We start from the raw sequence: 17,566 nt of genomic DNA, 5'->3' as shown, positions 1-17,566 counted from the left end.
AGGGACCCGACTAAATTGTGTGTTTTTTTATTTTATTTGACACGTTAAGAATAAAATCCATTTATGACTAATGAACTGACACTTAAGGCTTTATACAAGTATATGTTTTTTTATGATAGTTTGACTTTTTTGGCCTCGATAGCAAGTAGAAGTAGAAAAATCTTACTGAGGGACAGGCCATTTTCAACATTTCTTCAAGATGCTTTGTACAAAAATGTGATTAAAATCCTTTAAAAACCAAAGAAACAGAAAATAATTTATTCTTATATTATGAGACATTATGGAAACTAAAATATAAAATATTCTATTTCTTTTATGTTTTATTAAGATTTACAGAGCTTTTTTTTCCTGAGGGACACAAAATGGCACGTTTTCGTATAATGACCCATGAACAAATCAGGCTTCAGTATCAGAGTATACAGGAGTTTCCCCATAAGTGTGTCGTGTCAATGCAACAGTCATTCCCTAATCTCCGGGAACCAAGGTTATGTTAGTAACGGAGCGTTTTTCTGTAAAGCGAGCAATAGTAAGAGGCGGCAAGAAGTCAGAAAGTGCTGGCTGGCGCAGAGCTGTGGAAGGTGTGCATGAGGCGATGGCAGCATGCCGGGAAGGAAGAGGAGATAAACTTGGCAGGCCAGAGGAGTTTCTGGAGAGAAGTGTAGAAATTCAGAGGGATGAGCTGCGCTAGTCAGGCAGGACAGTGAAAATGAACGATCATCTGCATTTTGCACCATCACACTTATAGGATTACTTATTTAATTTGAAGTAATAATTATATATTTGTATATAATGTGTAATGTAATATATATTATATATATGTGTGTTTATAAAATTTTTTGAATCTTAACTGTCACTTTGGATCATTTTAAAAATTAAAAAATATATATAAAATGAAAAAAAAAAAAATATACATATATTTTTTAAAGAAATTTGTAAAATGATCCAAAGTACAGCTGCATAATTAATCTAATTACTAATCATGAATACAATTATGGATGCCACATTTATATAATCGTTCTGTATTAAAATATTTATATAATCGAAATGTATTAAAATATAAAAGAGTTAATATTAACAATTACATTTTTTTTACTGTTTTTTTTAAAGGGGGGGTGAAATGCTCGTTTTCACTCAATATCCTGTTAATCTTGAGTACCTATTGAGTAGTACTGCATCCTTCATAACTCCAAAAAGTCTTTAGTTTTATTATATTCATAAGAGAAAGATAGTCTTTACCGATTTTTCCCGGAAAAACACGACCGGCTGGAGGCGTGACGTGTGGGCGGAGCTAAAGAATCACGAGAGTTTGGAAGCTGTGACATTACAGTGGGGACAAAACCAACCAAAACAAACCATGGCTAACAGTCAGATTCAGCGTATATATATGATCCAGAATCAGATCCAGAGGCTGAAATTTAACAAGAGCAGCATCAGCAACGACGTCTCTATGTGGTATATACTGAAACTGTATATATTTGCTAAGCGGTTTTGGAAAATGACTAAGTTCCACTTTGTCGTCTTTTTTTTTTTTTTTTTTTTTTTTTTAAGCTGTACATGTGGAAAGTGCAGTTTGATGCCAACATGTTGGTTACTTGATGTGCTTACGGCCGACAGCCGACAAGTTAACAACACAGAGATATTTGAAGCAGTTTTACTCACCGCATGCGGTTCCAACACACGATCGTGACCCTTTTTCGTTTGGGACTGCTTTATTCTTAAGAAATAAACGATATGCAAATCCGGCATCAAACTGGGCCTTGTTTGTAAAACAAGCATCTTCCAAATGCAGGGAACAAACAAAAACACTTGCACAACTCCGTTGATGCTCTGTAAAAATAAACTCCATCCACTGGTCCCTTAATGCTGTTTTTTCTTTGGTAATCTGTGCAGGGTTGTCTTGCCCTGGCAACCAAAAACACACTCCTTTTGTGACATTTTGCGACGCTCTCGCTCTGATCAGTGAATGTCTGTTGTGCTCTCAGTGCTGTGCTATACGGGAGCGCGCGCTCTTCCGGCAGAAGTGTCCTTAGGACCCATATAAGGAAATTCCGCTCCATCTAACTTCACACAGAGCCATACTCAAAAAAAAACTTTCCGAAACTTGTGACAAACCGGAAGGAGTATTTTTGGAGCAGAAATACTCCTTCAAACGTACAACTTAATTTTTGAAACTTTGTCCATGTTTAGCATGGGAATCCAACTCTTTAACAGTGTAAAAAACTGTATGCATGAAATAGCATTTCACCCCCGCTTTAATCAAATAAATGCAGCCTATGATACTTAAACGCGTTAAGAAATTTTACCAGTCCCTTTTGTAATGTATAATTTAATGTAACAATATGTGTATTTATTTTTGTAGTTATTTAATATTATATATATTTCTATATGTATTTTTTTATTTTCTGATCCAGCTCATCTGCTAAACGTGCTTCAGCAGGAGTACAGGCCACTGCTACACTCTGATGCTCCTGACTCTGCAAGGCCAGGCAGACTTGTGTGACCTAGCTATGAACTCATGGCTGAATTGGTGCTATTGTTACATAAGGGAGGAGGAATTAAAAGCTGGTTGTTTCATCTCGGCCCAACCTTGGACTAGAGTGATACCAAGACCTATGAGTCCCTTCAGGGAAATAAAAAGCACACAACGTGAAGGAACATTGTTCCTGTTTTGTCTCTATTATGTGTGTAATAATCCCTGTAGTGTGTTGAATTAACATTTATACAGGACTGCCTAGGATTTAAGCATTTTTATAGATATTTTTGAGTTGATGTGCTTCACTGTGGTGTTTGCAGTGAAAACATTTTCCTTGGAGCATGGCTAGCTAAATAAGACTGGACATGATATTCTCTTCTTGAATCCTTATTAGGATTGAGTGATTTTCACTCTTTCTTTTGTTGCTTGAGTAACATTAATGACACAGACAACAGCAACTAAAATAAGCTTCTGTCCCTTTAAAACTGACTGCACAAATACAACATACTGACACACATCCGATATTCTCCCAACTGTTTACGTTCGCTTAAGACATAATTGAGTGTGTTTACAGTATGTGAATACTCGTCAAAAAGGACAATTTGACATAATTTTGTGTGTATTTTTTGATTCGTGTGCGAATAAGACCCAAAAAGAACAGAATTTTGTACTCATGCACTTAGAGGTGCTTTTCTGTGTGCGTGATTCGGATGACATTTTTTTGTGTTTTATGAGATGTGCAGCAAGTTTATGTTAGTTCATGTCCCGCCAGATAGATCAGCACGTTGAAATGTGTGCATCTGGTCAACACAAAAACTGTTTGGTTATCAACATTCTTAAAAATACATTAAGATATTTAAAAAAATATTATTTTGCTAAACATCTTTAAGAGAGTGTTCTTATAAGTTTCTAAATTATAAGAACATCTAACCCTAACACGAGAGTGAGTAAATGAAGACAGAATGTAGCTTTTTATTTTTATTTTTATATTAAATGACGTTTGACAAATATCCTCAACATTTTTCTCTCTACAATTTCTCATTTTGTACATCTAATTCATGACTGGTGTCTTGTTTTGCTCTCTCTTGTGTGTTCGTCACTTGTCACCGGAGCTTACAGTACGCCTAATGTATGTCCTAAGTCATCCGCTGAAATGCCACTCTCTTGTGAATGTGCATACGACAGTTAGCGGAAGCTCGAGATTATTATTTAAATATGAATATTTTTCTTACTAAAAACACATCAGTTCACTTCAGTAGGCCTTTATTAACCCCCTGGTGCTGCTGTACTTGTATAATAGATAGATTATAAAAAATCTCGACCCCCATTCACTGCCATAATAAAGCTTGGAAGAGTCTAAACATTATTTTTTATATATATATATATATATATATATATATATATAACTTTGTATTTGTCTGAAAGAAGAAAGTCATATACACCTAGGATGGTGTGAGTGTGAGAAAATCATGGGGTAATTTTTATTTTTGGGTGAACTATCCCTTAAATAAACTAAGCATACTGAAATATACTTTCTGACTTGCTTACGGTTTATTTCATAGCAATAAAAATCATTAAAAAAAAAATATATATATTTTTGCATCATGATTTTGGATGTATTTCACCATTATGCATTGCAGCACAATCTCGAGGCTCTTTTTCTCATCCGATTACATGCGCAGAGCTGAATGGTGGCTGACGGGTGATAGACAGCTACTGTGTGCTGTTATGAGCTCTGTGCTGCTGTCTGTGAAAATCACGTCAAGGGCATTGCCTCTGTGTCCAAATCAAGCTGCAACCTCCCACTCTCCCTCGTGAAGCCAACACGGAAGTGACTTAAACTAATTCATCGACTGGCTGCAAAAGGGAGTCTATCTCATAGACGTCCCATGTTAAAATGCCCAACTTTACAGCAGAAAAAAACTTTTACAGCCTGGTTCAAAAAATTATTTTGGTCTACATAGCTAATTTTGCCCTTCGTGACAACTGTGAGGGGGTGATTTTTTTTATTTCTCATAATATAGTTAATAGTTAATTATAGTTAACTATTAACTATATTATACTTAATAGTTAATAGTTATACTTAATATAGTTTACATAATATTAAGCCTTAAAGTACTGCATAATTAGGGGCCAAGATGCCCACTTTGAGCTTCAGAAACGCTCTTCTAAATGCGGGTGACATCACAGACACTTCGTCCATGTTTTTATACAGTCTATGGTCCAAATGCGTCAGTGATGACATGCTCCCCCATGTATAATGGGGCAGAGTGGAGCTTTGTGGGCCTGTGAGGGTTGAACTGGGTAAAGAGTTATTACAGACCCATTGTGGAAGAAGAGAAAGTCTGAGAGATGTTCTCCATGGGAGAATTAGCAGTGTTCATTCTCACACCCCCTTCCCTACTCTGACCTTTCCTTCTCTAATCCTGACTGACATTTTGGGCACACAGCTGTGTGTAATTGAGGCAAAACAATTGAAAATTGGGACATGAAATGCCAGCTGTTTGAGTTTGACTGTGTCAGACATGGTGTGCTGATAAAACAGGTGTCTCCTCGCTCATTCTGCTTCTATTTCTTTGAGCTGAACGTTGTGGTTTTTTTGTACCTTATTAAAATGTCAATTTAATAAACTCCATTGAGCTTCTTTTGAGGCTCCTGACCCTGGTGTCCTGCATGGCATCTGTTCAGTGCCAGCTCTTGGCATCTGATCACTTAATCGCTGCTGCAGTTTAATTGTCTAAATGTCTTTTCTCTCTATGCTGGGCATCATGTGTGGCCAGCGTTTTGCTTCATGATGGCAACTGTACATTTAAAGGGAAAGACACCCAAAAGTATAAAATCTGTTATTATTTATTCACACTCATGTCATTCCAAATGTTTTTAGATCTTTTCCTTGTTCCTAGTGGCCACTGACTGTCATTACACACTGACATTCTAATTGATACGATAGGTTAATAATTATTTTTAAATATAGTAAAAGCAGGTTTTATTTTTTCCCCATTATAAATTCTTATAAATTTTTTTTATATATATATTTTTAATAAATTAAAAAAAGCCAAATCTATTAAATGAATAAAATAATTGATGAATTCATTTAATAAGGATGCACTGATTATCCTGGTTGACATGAAAACTCAAAAAAATAATTTTTATTATTATTTTAATGTTATAGCCAGTAAAGACTTCTGCTATATTTAAATAAAAAATTTATATTTAATAAATTGTAATAAAAAATATTAATACAATTTATAAAATTTATAAATAATGAATAAAATAAATGAATAATAAATATGGTTAGAATTAATGTTAAGTTAAATTAAATAAGATTTAAAATAATGAAATTTTAATGCATTTTATAACATGTTCTAAATTGTATTTAAAAATTATATTTCAACATTTTATATAAAAAAAATAGTGATTCTATTTATAGTGATAAATTATTAGTGTTTTTTTAAGATTAACATCAATTGAGCAGGAGATGACAGCAAAGGTAATCTAAATGAGCTGGTATAATTCAATATCCAAAATGATACCAATTTAAATGAGCATCCCCTTTTCCTTTTGTCATTCTAGGTGTGTTCCTTGGAAATACCACCTTGCCTATTCACCTCATTCAATATTAATCACAGGTCACGTATTGACACACATTATCTGCTGTCTTGGCCCTGGGAATTCCCAAAGTGCAGTTCTTTTTGTCTCTCTCCTAAAGCTTGTACATATTTAATGGCTAATTGTTCCCATGGGTGCACGACAAAAGAGGGGACATTGATGGATCAACCAACCAAAATGTTTTGGACTCAGCTTGTCTCTGCTAATATAGCCATTCAATTATTTGTGCATGCGTATCGCACATTAAGACCCTGACTGCTGGAAGAAGGCCAGCATCCATCCAGATGGAAGGAGCAGGTTGGGAGGGATGGGTGTTTGTCAGAGACAGTGAGATAGAATCAGGAGAGTGCTCCCAGAAGGCCGTTCTGCAGTGCAGTGCTGGGTGATGTATGAAAGGAGTGTTTGGAGGGATAGATGGCCTCCTAAGATTTGGATCTGTTCCAAATGCACTCTACAAAGATCCCTCTTGCCTGTGATGCCTTACTTTTTATTGCCCATCAACAGGAATTACAAATTTAATCTGTAAATTGCTTAAGAAACTCATTACCACCTTTGCACGGATGTATATTTCTGTGTAAATCCACTACTTTTAATGCAATAGCATACCTTCAGCATTTAATATTTATTTGATTATTGATTTGATACCACAGCAAAAAGGAATATGCTAGTAAACATGTTGCTTTATTTAACAAGTTAAATATCATTTTTATTTATTTTAGTTTGAAAAAATGTATTTATATGATTTTTTATTAATATTATTAACATAACAATAATATGTAGATCATTGAGATACTATGATAGTTTTTATTAATATTTAATCAGTTTTTATTTGATTTCATTTTCCTTTTAGTTAGAGTTTTAGTTTTTTGTTGTCTGTTTATATACTGTATATAAGTTATATATAAGTTCAGGCCTTGCCATGCATCAGAGGTAAAAATTATATAAATACTGTTCAGTTTCTTCCACAGATAGATCGTTTTGTGTCCTTACACATCAATGTATTATCACGAGCCGCAGGGTTTAATTTGATTTTGTTTATGTGTGTTTTTTTGTTTTATTGTATGTTTAAGCCGTGATTCCCATTCACCTTCATTATAGGATTGACAGACTGCAATGGTTTGAGCTCAAAATTTGTTCAAAAAATGTGCTCTACTGAAGAAACAAAGTCAGCTACATCTTGGATGCCCTTGGGGGTAAGCAGATAAACATCTAGTTAAAATTTTTGGGTGAACTATCTCTTTAATGGGAATAAAACTGTTTCTCAAATGTGAAGTACGGGCATAAAATGTCTTATAGCACCTACCGGAAGGCAGAGGTTCAAACATAGATTTGTAGAGTCTTTACAGATGCTGATAGCATTTGCTAAATAGTGTGACTTATATGTTCTAATGCTTGTAGTTCAACCCCGATTATCCTCTGTGCTCTCAAGACAAACCTCTGGAGTGCTTTCTAATCATTTACTGTACAGCTGGAAAAACATAGAAAAATGCAATATGTTAGTATGCTCTCTATAGGACACTGATAAACGTAATCAACATCTGTTGAGGCAAACAAGCTTTCCTTAATGTCCTGAAGAAAAACAGTCTTTGTCGTGCTTTCTTTACCAATGCAATGATATTTGTGGACCAAGTGATGTCTGTATGTGCCCAAATTTGCTCTCCACTCTGTCCCTATTAAAAAACACTGGATCATATTCCAGCTGCTGTGTTCTCTCAAAGGTGATAATTAACTCTTTTTTGTATTAAGGTTAAAATTTTGGCTGATACTGATAATTTGATATTTGTGACCCCGGACCACAAACCACTCTCCCTGAATTTGTTATTAAATTACTTACTGTGTGTCCTCGTGTGGTTTGGCATGAAGTGGCCATTCGAACGCGTGCACAACCCAGTGTGGTCATCAGGGAGAGCATTGTTTCTCATCACTCGCTTGTTGTTTCACACCATGAATCACACATTGTGCCTGTCTCTGCGGTGTCACTGACCCGTACCAAACCCATTTACTATCAGCAATTGTGTGTTTGATTTGGACCTTTGTGTTGTACAGCCATTAAGGATTTTAAAGTGTTCAGATCGTCCACTGTTTATCATATCACCAGATTACAAGGGTCAGTGACCTTGGCTTTGAGGCTTTCTTTTGCCGTTCCATCTACATTTGTGAGGGACTCTCTTTTATCTATCTCTCTTCCTCTATAAAGAATTGAAAGTGTGTGCCAAACGCCTTTTGTGGAGTGTTTAGTTTAATTAGCGCTGACTGTTTTAGATAAATGTTTGGATCAGAGAGATTGGAGAGGCTGATGCTACAGATCGCTCATGTGAAAAAAAGGGTGATAAAAAGGGGCCCTGCTTGTATAATGAGTCTCCCTTCTTAATTGTGATTTTGAGCTTTTTTGATAATGAAGGCATTTACATGAAGTAGAAATTGTGATCTAAGATCTTTTCAGTTTTAAGACCCGAGTTCAAATCAGGTCCCTTTGAGAAGATGATAAGTGGGAGGGATGGACCATTATCAGCTAAAGTGTGCTTTAAATGATATGTCATGTTGTTTAGGCAGATGAATCCCAGGGCTGAGGGGTTTATTCTCTGATCGTACTTTATATGAGCGCTAACTCACTGAGATCCCTGGCTCCGCTTTCACATATCTCTCATAGCCAGCTTAGTGTGATATGCTGAAATTTATGCTGCGTTGTTAAATAGGGATAGGCTCTTTACTCCTACGCTTGTGATATTACATTATTAGGCAGGATTTTCACATCACTGATACTTGGGCCTAGTGCATTCATATTAAACATATATGGGAAATGTCTAGGACTGTGTGATACAGCTAAAAATTATTTAGTGATTCTTAACAATTTTTTTCTCAAAGACACCATAATTTCAACAAGTCAAGAATATGGACATTTGTAGTTTAAAAATAGTTTAATTAATCAATAGATGTTTTTCAAACAGTTTTTAGCAAATTGATGTAATATTTTAAGATTTTCTATTTGAATGCACTAGTATAGTATAGTATAATACTTTATTATAATAACATAATGAACAGCAATATTTAAGTACCTATTTTGTTTTACATATTTATATGGAAATATTTATCTTGATGCAATTTTTTTTTTATTTGTAATGTGTAGGTAAATATTTCGGTAGCACTTTAGAATAGGGAACAAAAATTCGCTATTAACTAATATTTTTCCCTAAACAAACTCCTAATTTGCTGCTTATTAATAGTTAATTTATTTGTTAAGTTTAGGTATGGGGTGGATTAAGGGGTGTAAAATTCGGTCATGCAGAATAAGGCATTAATATGTGCTTTATAAGTACTAATAACAGTCAATATGCTAGTAATATGTATGCTAATAAGCAAATAATTAATAGCGAGAATTGGTCCTTAAAATAAAGTGTAACCATATATTAAAACATAGGTTTATTAATATGTCTTATATGTATTTAAATAGACGTGTGTGTGTGTGTGTGTGTGTATGTATATATATATATATATATATATATATGGTGGCCCAACCAGTTGTCAGGTTAAGGGGGCAAACACTTTTTCACACAGAGCCATGTAGTTTTGGATTTTGTTTTCCCTTAACAATAAAAACTTTAATCTAAAAACTGCATGTTGTGTTTAATTGTGTTATCTTTGACTAATATTTAAATTAAAGGTCGACCGATATATCGGGCCGATATTTGTCATTTTTTTATATATTGGCATAGGCCGATATCCGTATTTAGTACGAGTGTCAACCTCCCGCTCTCTCTCGTGAGGCCAATAAGGAAGTGTCTAAAACTGCAATTCATCGACTGGCTGCTTGAGGCGGGCTAAAAAAGGGACTCCCCATGTTAAAAAACATGTTTACAGCCTGGTGCAAAATAATTATTTTGGTCTAAATTTTAATGGCTAATTTTGCCCTTCATGACAACTGTGAGGTGGGTGAATTTTTTTATGACTCATCTGTTTAAATTATATTAAGACTTAAAAGTTCTGCGTAATTAAGGGCATGGCCACTTGAGTGACAGGTGGATTGCCACTGCTGACACTGCCGTCGTGCGAGGTGGGCGTGGCTTCAGCAAGTAACTCACGCCTTTTTGCCCAGTTTTGATTGTCCGGGAGAATCGCGCGGTGACGCGCTGCCAAGATGGCGACAGCCCGCTCTGCACACTTTAGGCTTCAAAAACACACTTCAGGAGTCTACGGGTGACGTCACGGACACTACGTCCATGTTTTTTTACGATCTATGGTTTAGTAGCGCCAATTTAAAGTCTGGCATGTCGCCGGGCAGCCCTGTGTTATTTTTATATGTTTAATTTTTTATATTTTTCAGTTTAATTGATTTTTATTTATAAAATTTTATTTATTTTATTTAAATGTATATTTAAGTTTACATTTATGTTCCAACATACTTATAAATGCCATCCAGCAAGAGCTCTTTGTTGGATCTCTCCAAGGCTTTCATGAACCCAGCCCAGCACTAAATCTTCATCTGCCCAGCTCCGCCACATTCTCCCAATCAATAAAAGATTACTTCTCCACCTCTCACACTGAAAATGCATTAGCTGGTTACTCGTAAAGAGCATTCTTCTTATGTTTCGCCACTGCCTTTATATCATTAACGACTCCAGAACTAATAGAAAACATATCTGAATAATGAGTGGGTATGTAATTTGATGAAAGCAAATTGCAGAGAATCACAGTATTTTGTCAGTGTTGCTCTGGGCATCACATTTGTTCCTCTCCTTCTTGTGAGTCATTCTGTAGATTAAAAAAATGACAGGATGCATGGAAGTAATGAATTCAAGCAAATTATCTAAAATCACGCATATGAGACTAATTATTGGTGCCAGTGTCCCCTACATTAAAAAAGCAGCAGTCAAAATAATGTTAATTATATTAGCTCTAATAATGATTGTGTGGAGGTCTTCTGTGTAAGTTTTCAATGACAATTAACTATTGGTCCATATAAAGTGTCAGTTAAATATAAGCTCATGCCGTCTTTTTTGAGGCTGAGTCACTTTGGTCCTCAGAGACCTACATTACAGTCATCAATATGCATTAGCAGCACCTTGGTGATCTGCTCCCTCTTGTGTGCTGAATCTGCGAATTTAGCCCTCACGTCCCACACACTGTGCAGGGCCATTTAGAGGAGATAAACAGAACAATTCAGTTTTATTCATTACACAAGCAAGCTAGATCCCACACACAGATGTGTAAAACATGATCTTTAATCATGATCATATAAATCTGGTGAATCCAGTTGCAAAGTGTTTCCTCTTCAGGAACTCGAGCTGCATCGAGAACGCTTTGGGGAACGCCTACAGCGTGATGTCTCTGCATAACGTTTGTAATCAGTCCAATGGATGGGCGAGATGTCATAGACGGGTGACGTCAGAGACCAGGAAGGATAAAAGCATGAGCGGAAAAAACGGCAACCAGCCTTTTGTTTTCAGCAAGCGCTGTGTGTGTGTGTCAGTCGCTATCTGTTTGTGAGTCTTATTTAGAGTCATTTGTCCACTGATAAATTCAATGTGTCAAAGCTTCAATCAAGAGAGAAGTTTTGGGCATGAACAGGCAGCGTTCAGACTTTTGCCGAGGCGGTCGGGCTGCTGCTGAGGCACGGTGGCGCCCGCATTGGCGGGAATCGCAGATGACCTGGCGAACGGTTTGGAGATGGCTCGTCCTATCTCCACCTGTGTTCACTAGATCTAGAGCTCGTTCTCGAGGCTTGGAAGGCTTCTAGTGGAAAGAGGTTCTGCAGACTGTCATTTTCGCTGGATAGCCTTCGTCATAATGTCCCGACACCTAAGGCCTAGGACTTTTTGAGGGTCAGCTCCCTCTGGGGAAGAGCGGTGTACACCGCATTACATGGTGCCCGTCTCTCCTCGGTGCCCTCAGGAGATCGTTCTGCCAACCATGCCGGTGTTCCAGGGCAGAGCAATCTCCGGCGAGCGCTTCTCTCAGTTAATGCCCGGAAATGTAGCGGTGCTAAGAGGTTTGCTGCCTCTACAGAGGTCTCTAGAGGTCATCCCCTGGCGGTACGCCGCTTCAGGGCACCTAGCTAGTAGCTCTAGGCCCACCAGAGGCCAGTCTCGTGAGACTGGTTCCCTTAGGAGGTCACATGGCGGTGTGGATGCTCCTGCCAAGTGTGCTTCATGGGGTCCCATTCCTGGGCAGATAACGGTTCAGCAACAACGTATCGTTCTCGCTCACATGAAAGAGCTGGGGTTAAGTCTTAACGGCAAGAAAAGTGTGCTTTCTCCAGTACAGAGAACCACTTATCTGGGCATGGTGTGGGATTCGACCATGATGCATGCACGTATGTCACCTGCTCGGATCAAGTCGATCCTCACTGCAGTCGCAGTGAGAGGTCGGTCACTCACTGTCAAGCAGTCACAGAGATTGCTGGGTCTGATGGCAACTGCGTCCAATGTGAATACTTTTGGCCTGCTGTACATGAGATCCCTACAGTGGTGGCTCAAGACCAAGAGGTTCTCCCTGAGGGGAAACCCACTTCGCATGCTAAAGGTCGTGCAGCAGTGCCTACGTGCCTTAGACATGTGGAGAAAACCTTTGTTCTTGTCTCAGGGCCCGGTGCTGGGAGCTCCTTGTTGCTGTGTAATGCTAGCGGCGGACACATCCCTCACCGGCTGGGGTGCGGTCATGTGTACCCACTCTGCCCATGGTCTGTGGAGTGGCCGCCATCAGACATGGCATATCATCTGCCCGAGGATGCTGGCTGTGCTTCGAGTACAACATTACTTTTTCCCAGACCTAAAAGGTCAACATGTGTTGCTGCACACCGACAACACAGCAGTGATCTCAACGACCTTGCGTGGTCCCAGGGTGAACTCCTCTCGCTGAAAGCAGTCCACATTCCTGGGCAACTTAATATGGGAGCAGATATCCTGTTGAGGCAGGTGCAAAAGCCTGGGGAATGGCGGCTTCACACCGAGGTGGTGAAGCAGAGTTGGAGAGGTTGGCCAAACTCGGGTGGATCTGTTTGCGACTTGAGAGACATCGCACTGTCCCCTCTGGCTTCCTCTGACTCATCCAGCTCCACTGTTCTGTTTAATTGATTTTTTCTTTTGCAGTGAACCCACTATGTAGTGTAAATGTATGCATTTTTATCCATAGAAACTTATATTGCATTCAGTAGATTTTATTAGTTGATACATTCTCTTGATATTGAACCTTACCAAAGGTAAGAAAAATGTGGGGGCCCATAATCCTGAAAAGCTCAAGCACCGTTGATGCCCTTTTGCTGTACAAAGGCATAACATTGTTCAAGATGCTCAAGGCGTTTACAGTATATGCTTTTTAGAGCTTCACTTGAGTAAAACAGGTAGAGGTTATTTCATTTTGTTTTTAGTTGCACAGAAACCTCAAGAAAGTTGTTTGGACCAATGATTTTTTTTTTATCATACTTTTTTATTTATTATTCTTATCAGTAGTAGTAGTAATAGTAGTTGTCTGAACAGTAAAAACTTAATCAGTAGTTATCAACTTTTCCATCATACACAATGACAGCTACACTTATAAAGATTCATCATTCACATGACATGCTTAATTCATTACCAGTGCTACCCAGATTTCATCACTTACAGGCAGTCCTTAAGACTTGGTTTGAATAAATCATGGGCAGCGTGAACAGAGTTTTAGTGTTTATAGCTCAAATGCACGACTACAGCTTCATTTATCCTCCTTTGAATCCCCACCTGCTAAGGACTTTGTGTTTGATGTAACTTTTTCTCCTCTGAAAAGCTTTTTTTTTTTTTACATCCCAGAACTTCTCCTCAGAGAGAAAACTTTCTATGCAAATGCATCCGTTGAGGTGTTTGTCTTTTTCAAACTTGTTTTGTCATCATCGCTCCCTACAAATATAACTATCACCAAAGCAGATAATGACTTGGATTAGCTCATGCAGGCTTTTGTTTGGATAAGAATATTTATGGGCATTTTTACACTAATCTAATGCCAAACATTACACTCCATCTGTCCTACTTGAGAAAAAACATCAGATTTCCATCTCGTACTGCACCAGGAAGATGTCAGAAAGCTCCGTCTGTAACATCAGTGGAATGCACAGCATAAAGACGTCATCACTTTGACTTTCGTGACTCCTTCATTGCTTTCTGTGAGTGCCATGTTCCTGCTTAAACGTGGCTTTCTCCATCTCTCTGGCTCACATTCAGGTCACTCCCTATAACACAGATGGTGCTGAGCCTCAGTGATGGATGCTGGAGTATGAGGCAGTTCTGCAGAGCAGAGAGATGCATGTGGAAGTCTTTATCGTATCAGCCGATTGGCAGTTCATCAGAGCACTGCAGCCTTTTGCAGTAACTCATAGCCGGGCGTTTTGTCCTTATTCTCCTACAGCTGTTCTCTTGTTTAGTAATAGCTGTAAAGCAGACGCAATGTGTTCTTCAGTTCGCCTGTGGGGGATAGACCTGCAGAAAGAGATGGTTTATTGGAAAATAATCTTTCTGCAATGAGATAAATTCCTGCATTTTGCATATTCAGTGATATTCAGGTTACGTAGTTTCTGCCAGTCAGAAAACTTACATTTACATTTGCCCAAAATTTTTATTATTTGATATTATTTTTGAGGTTACAACAGTATGAATTATTTCAGTATGAAATATATTTTTTTTAAATGTAGTTAACTGTAACTTCTGTGGTGTTTGATGTTTTAAATCTTCTATGGAGAAAATTTTGTAGACTATAAATTTGTTCAAAAATGTTATTCAGGCTTAGCTGTTATAAAACAAAATCTGTTATAAAAAAGAGAATGCTACATTTTTGTCCATTTCTGTTGGAACTTGGCTTATGTTCCAGTCATTAAGAGATTGAGCGATTTAAGAATAATATCCTAAAACAAAATAAATATGTGAAATGAAACAAAATTTGAAATATTTTGCTATTATATCATTATAATTATTTTATATGGGAATATATTTAATAATAATTTTATTATATTTCTTTACATATAATTATAACTATTACAAACAATAATGATTACAACATCTTTTGAAATTATAAGAATTTGAATTATAATATTTATAATACTAATACCAATACTGTTAGTGTTGATAATAATAATAATAATAGAGATCAAGATAAAATTTTACTAACCGGTATTTTGTAAATTATTATTATTTATAATAATAATTTTTATATAAAATTAATAAAATGAAAATAAACTAGTATTATTAGAGTAACAAATGAGATAATTGCAATAGTACCAACTTAGTATTAATATTGAAAGAAGAAGAAGAAAAATATATTTATATTAGTTGACAGATGCATCAACAGTAAAAATTTTATCAATTAGAAGAAAAAAAATGTTCTATAGAATAGAATCCTCTCAGACAAATACTGTACATCAACAGGTACAAATACACACACACACACACACACACACACACACATGCACATGATCATAATTGTTAACATTGCTTGCAGTTTTGACTTTTTCAACTTTACATGTTTTACAAGATATGCACACTTACTGAAGTAACACGTTGCTGTGTATCAATGTCACCCTGGGTTTTCGTCACTGTTAGCTGGACAGAGGAGCGTGGCTAGAAAATTAAGTGTAATCACAAAATTATCATCATTTGAGGACAACCTTATTCCACATTTGTGCTGATGATACTTTCATAAAATATTGTCTTGGCAGCATCACCTTCTCTTACCTTCAAAGCCCACACCAGTTCACTTGCCAAAACTGCATTTTCCCTTCTCCACCACATTTTCCCCACCCTATTCCTAGCTTGAAAGTTGATTCTGTGCCTTCATAACTTTTGTAATGCTTGTAAGACTTGGAAGTCTTAAGGACTGCATGTAAGTGATGAAATCTGACAGTGGAGTCAATATTCAGTACATTCATATAGGTAGCACTGGTAATGGATCAAGCATGTCATGTGAATGATGACTTTTTGAGAGTAGAAAAGTTGGTAACAACTGTTTTTGCTATTCAAACTATATCTAGTCAGCTGACCATTGGCAAGCATACCGTAATAACGTCCTGGCTTATTATAGCTCTAAACGAAGAGGAAGAATGTCATTGCTCTAGATCAGTGGTTCCCAACCTTTTTCAGCTCGTGGCCCACACAACCAAACACATATGTTTGCGCGGCCCACTGCAAATTTTTTTTATCAAAAATATCAAATAAATATCCAATCAGCAAGCTCGAGTAGTGGAAGAATAGTTACAGTTTAATATTTATTTTTGTTAAATTATATATATGAAATTATGATATTATGTTATGACTTAGACATTTTTACATATATTAACAATATTATTATTTATTTTAATAGTAACTTGCGGCCCACCTGCAATACCATCGCCCACAGGTTGAAAACCACTGCTCTAGATGATTATGTTTGTCTTTTGAGGACAATCTCCATTCGGGACGTTTGAAAGCTGGTTTGGAACCATCTGTTCTCCTGAGGTTATTTATTCAGTTTGTTTGTGTGTTTGCTAGTGTGTGACTGTAACATGACTCTGAGTAGATCCCATTCCACTTTAGGCTCTTTGTGAGAACAGTTTGTGTCCTTGCATACTGGAGTCCCTCTGTGGTGGAACATGGTGTGTATCTAGAGGACAGCACTTTTTTATCCTACTTTGTGCCGTTAGGAAAGTGATTATTATGTGAGAAATACCAAAATCTTTCTCTCTGTCTGTTCTGTAAAATTGACTTAGCCCAAAGTCCTCACTAGTCCCTTCAGATTCCCTCTATTATTACTTATTTTTTTTGTGTCCTCTTTGAAGTTCCTGGTCCTGAGGCGACACAGGGGTGCTCTGTTATTTAATGTCTGCTTTCACGTGAAGTCTCTGAAGGAGACGAGAAGGAAAGTCCGTGCTAATTTTTCTTTCCCTGGAGAAGCCAAACAGTTGAAATAACCGTGCTTGGATGGTAAGAGGTGACCGCAAGTTTAATCCCGCCCCTTCGAGGTCACGGGGGATGGGTTGCTTGAATGGGATTCGCAATGTGAGCCACTGATTACATGAAAATATTAACGCCATGCTAATATAATTAAACGTCCAGCATTAAAGCCCCACCAGCAGATGTTTGTGCTAATTTTCCTTTGGTTTGATGCCATAATGAGTAATGTTGTCAAAAGTACTGATGTCGGTACAAGGCAGAATTTAAATTTAGAAAACGTGATGACATCAATAATGGCCAATCAGGGGTGTTTAATAATCCACTCAACAACGCTTAAAGCGCTAACGCGGAATACTGGTAATGTCACGTTTTTTACATTTCCGACATTGGTACTTTTGACAACACTAATAATGAGTAAACTGGAAGCATATTTTCTGATTAGACAGAAAAAGAGGAGAAAACAACTGTGAAAACAGTTGTGAAGAAAAAGACCAGAGCTCATGTTTGCTCTTGGCGTGTGTGTCTATCCCTTGAAGCACACTTTATCACAACACAATTGGATTGGATGACAACAGAAGCCTTTAAAAAGTCCCTTGAAATA

General features: G+C 37.1%; 1 protein-coding gene and 1 long non-coding RNA gene across 5 annotated transcripts in view; one reads left to right on the top strand and one right to left on the bottom strand.

Annotated features, from left to right (window-relative positions):
* usp54b (ubiquitin specific peptidase 54b) overlaps positions 1-17,566 on the top strand; it is a 100,941-nt gene that overhangs the window by 11,817 nt on the left and 71,558 nt on the right. The window lies entirely within an intron of this gene.
* Positions 14,106-16,025, bottom strand: LOC128025293 (uncharacterized). Its single transcript, XR_008186128.1, has 3 exons — positions 15,772-16,025; positions 15,586-15,657; positions 14,106-14,523 (listed from the first exon to the last, which is right to left on the bottom strand). It is a non-coding gene; the product is annotated as an uncharacterized LOC128025293 (long non-coding RNA).

This window comes from Carassius gibelio, chromosome A12 (assembly GCF_023724105.1).
Source record: "Carassius gibelio isolate Cgi1373 ecotype wild population from Czech Republic chromosome A12, carGib1.2-hapl.c, whole genome shotgun sequence".
NCBI classification, from domain to species: Eukaryota; Metazoa; Chordata; class Actinopteri; order Cypriniformes; family Cyprinidae; genus Carassius; species Carassius gibelio.
The sequence above is the reverse complement of the archived record's forward strand: the minus strand, read 5'-3'. Positions and strand labels throughout refer to the sequence as shown.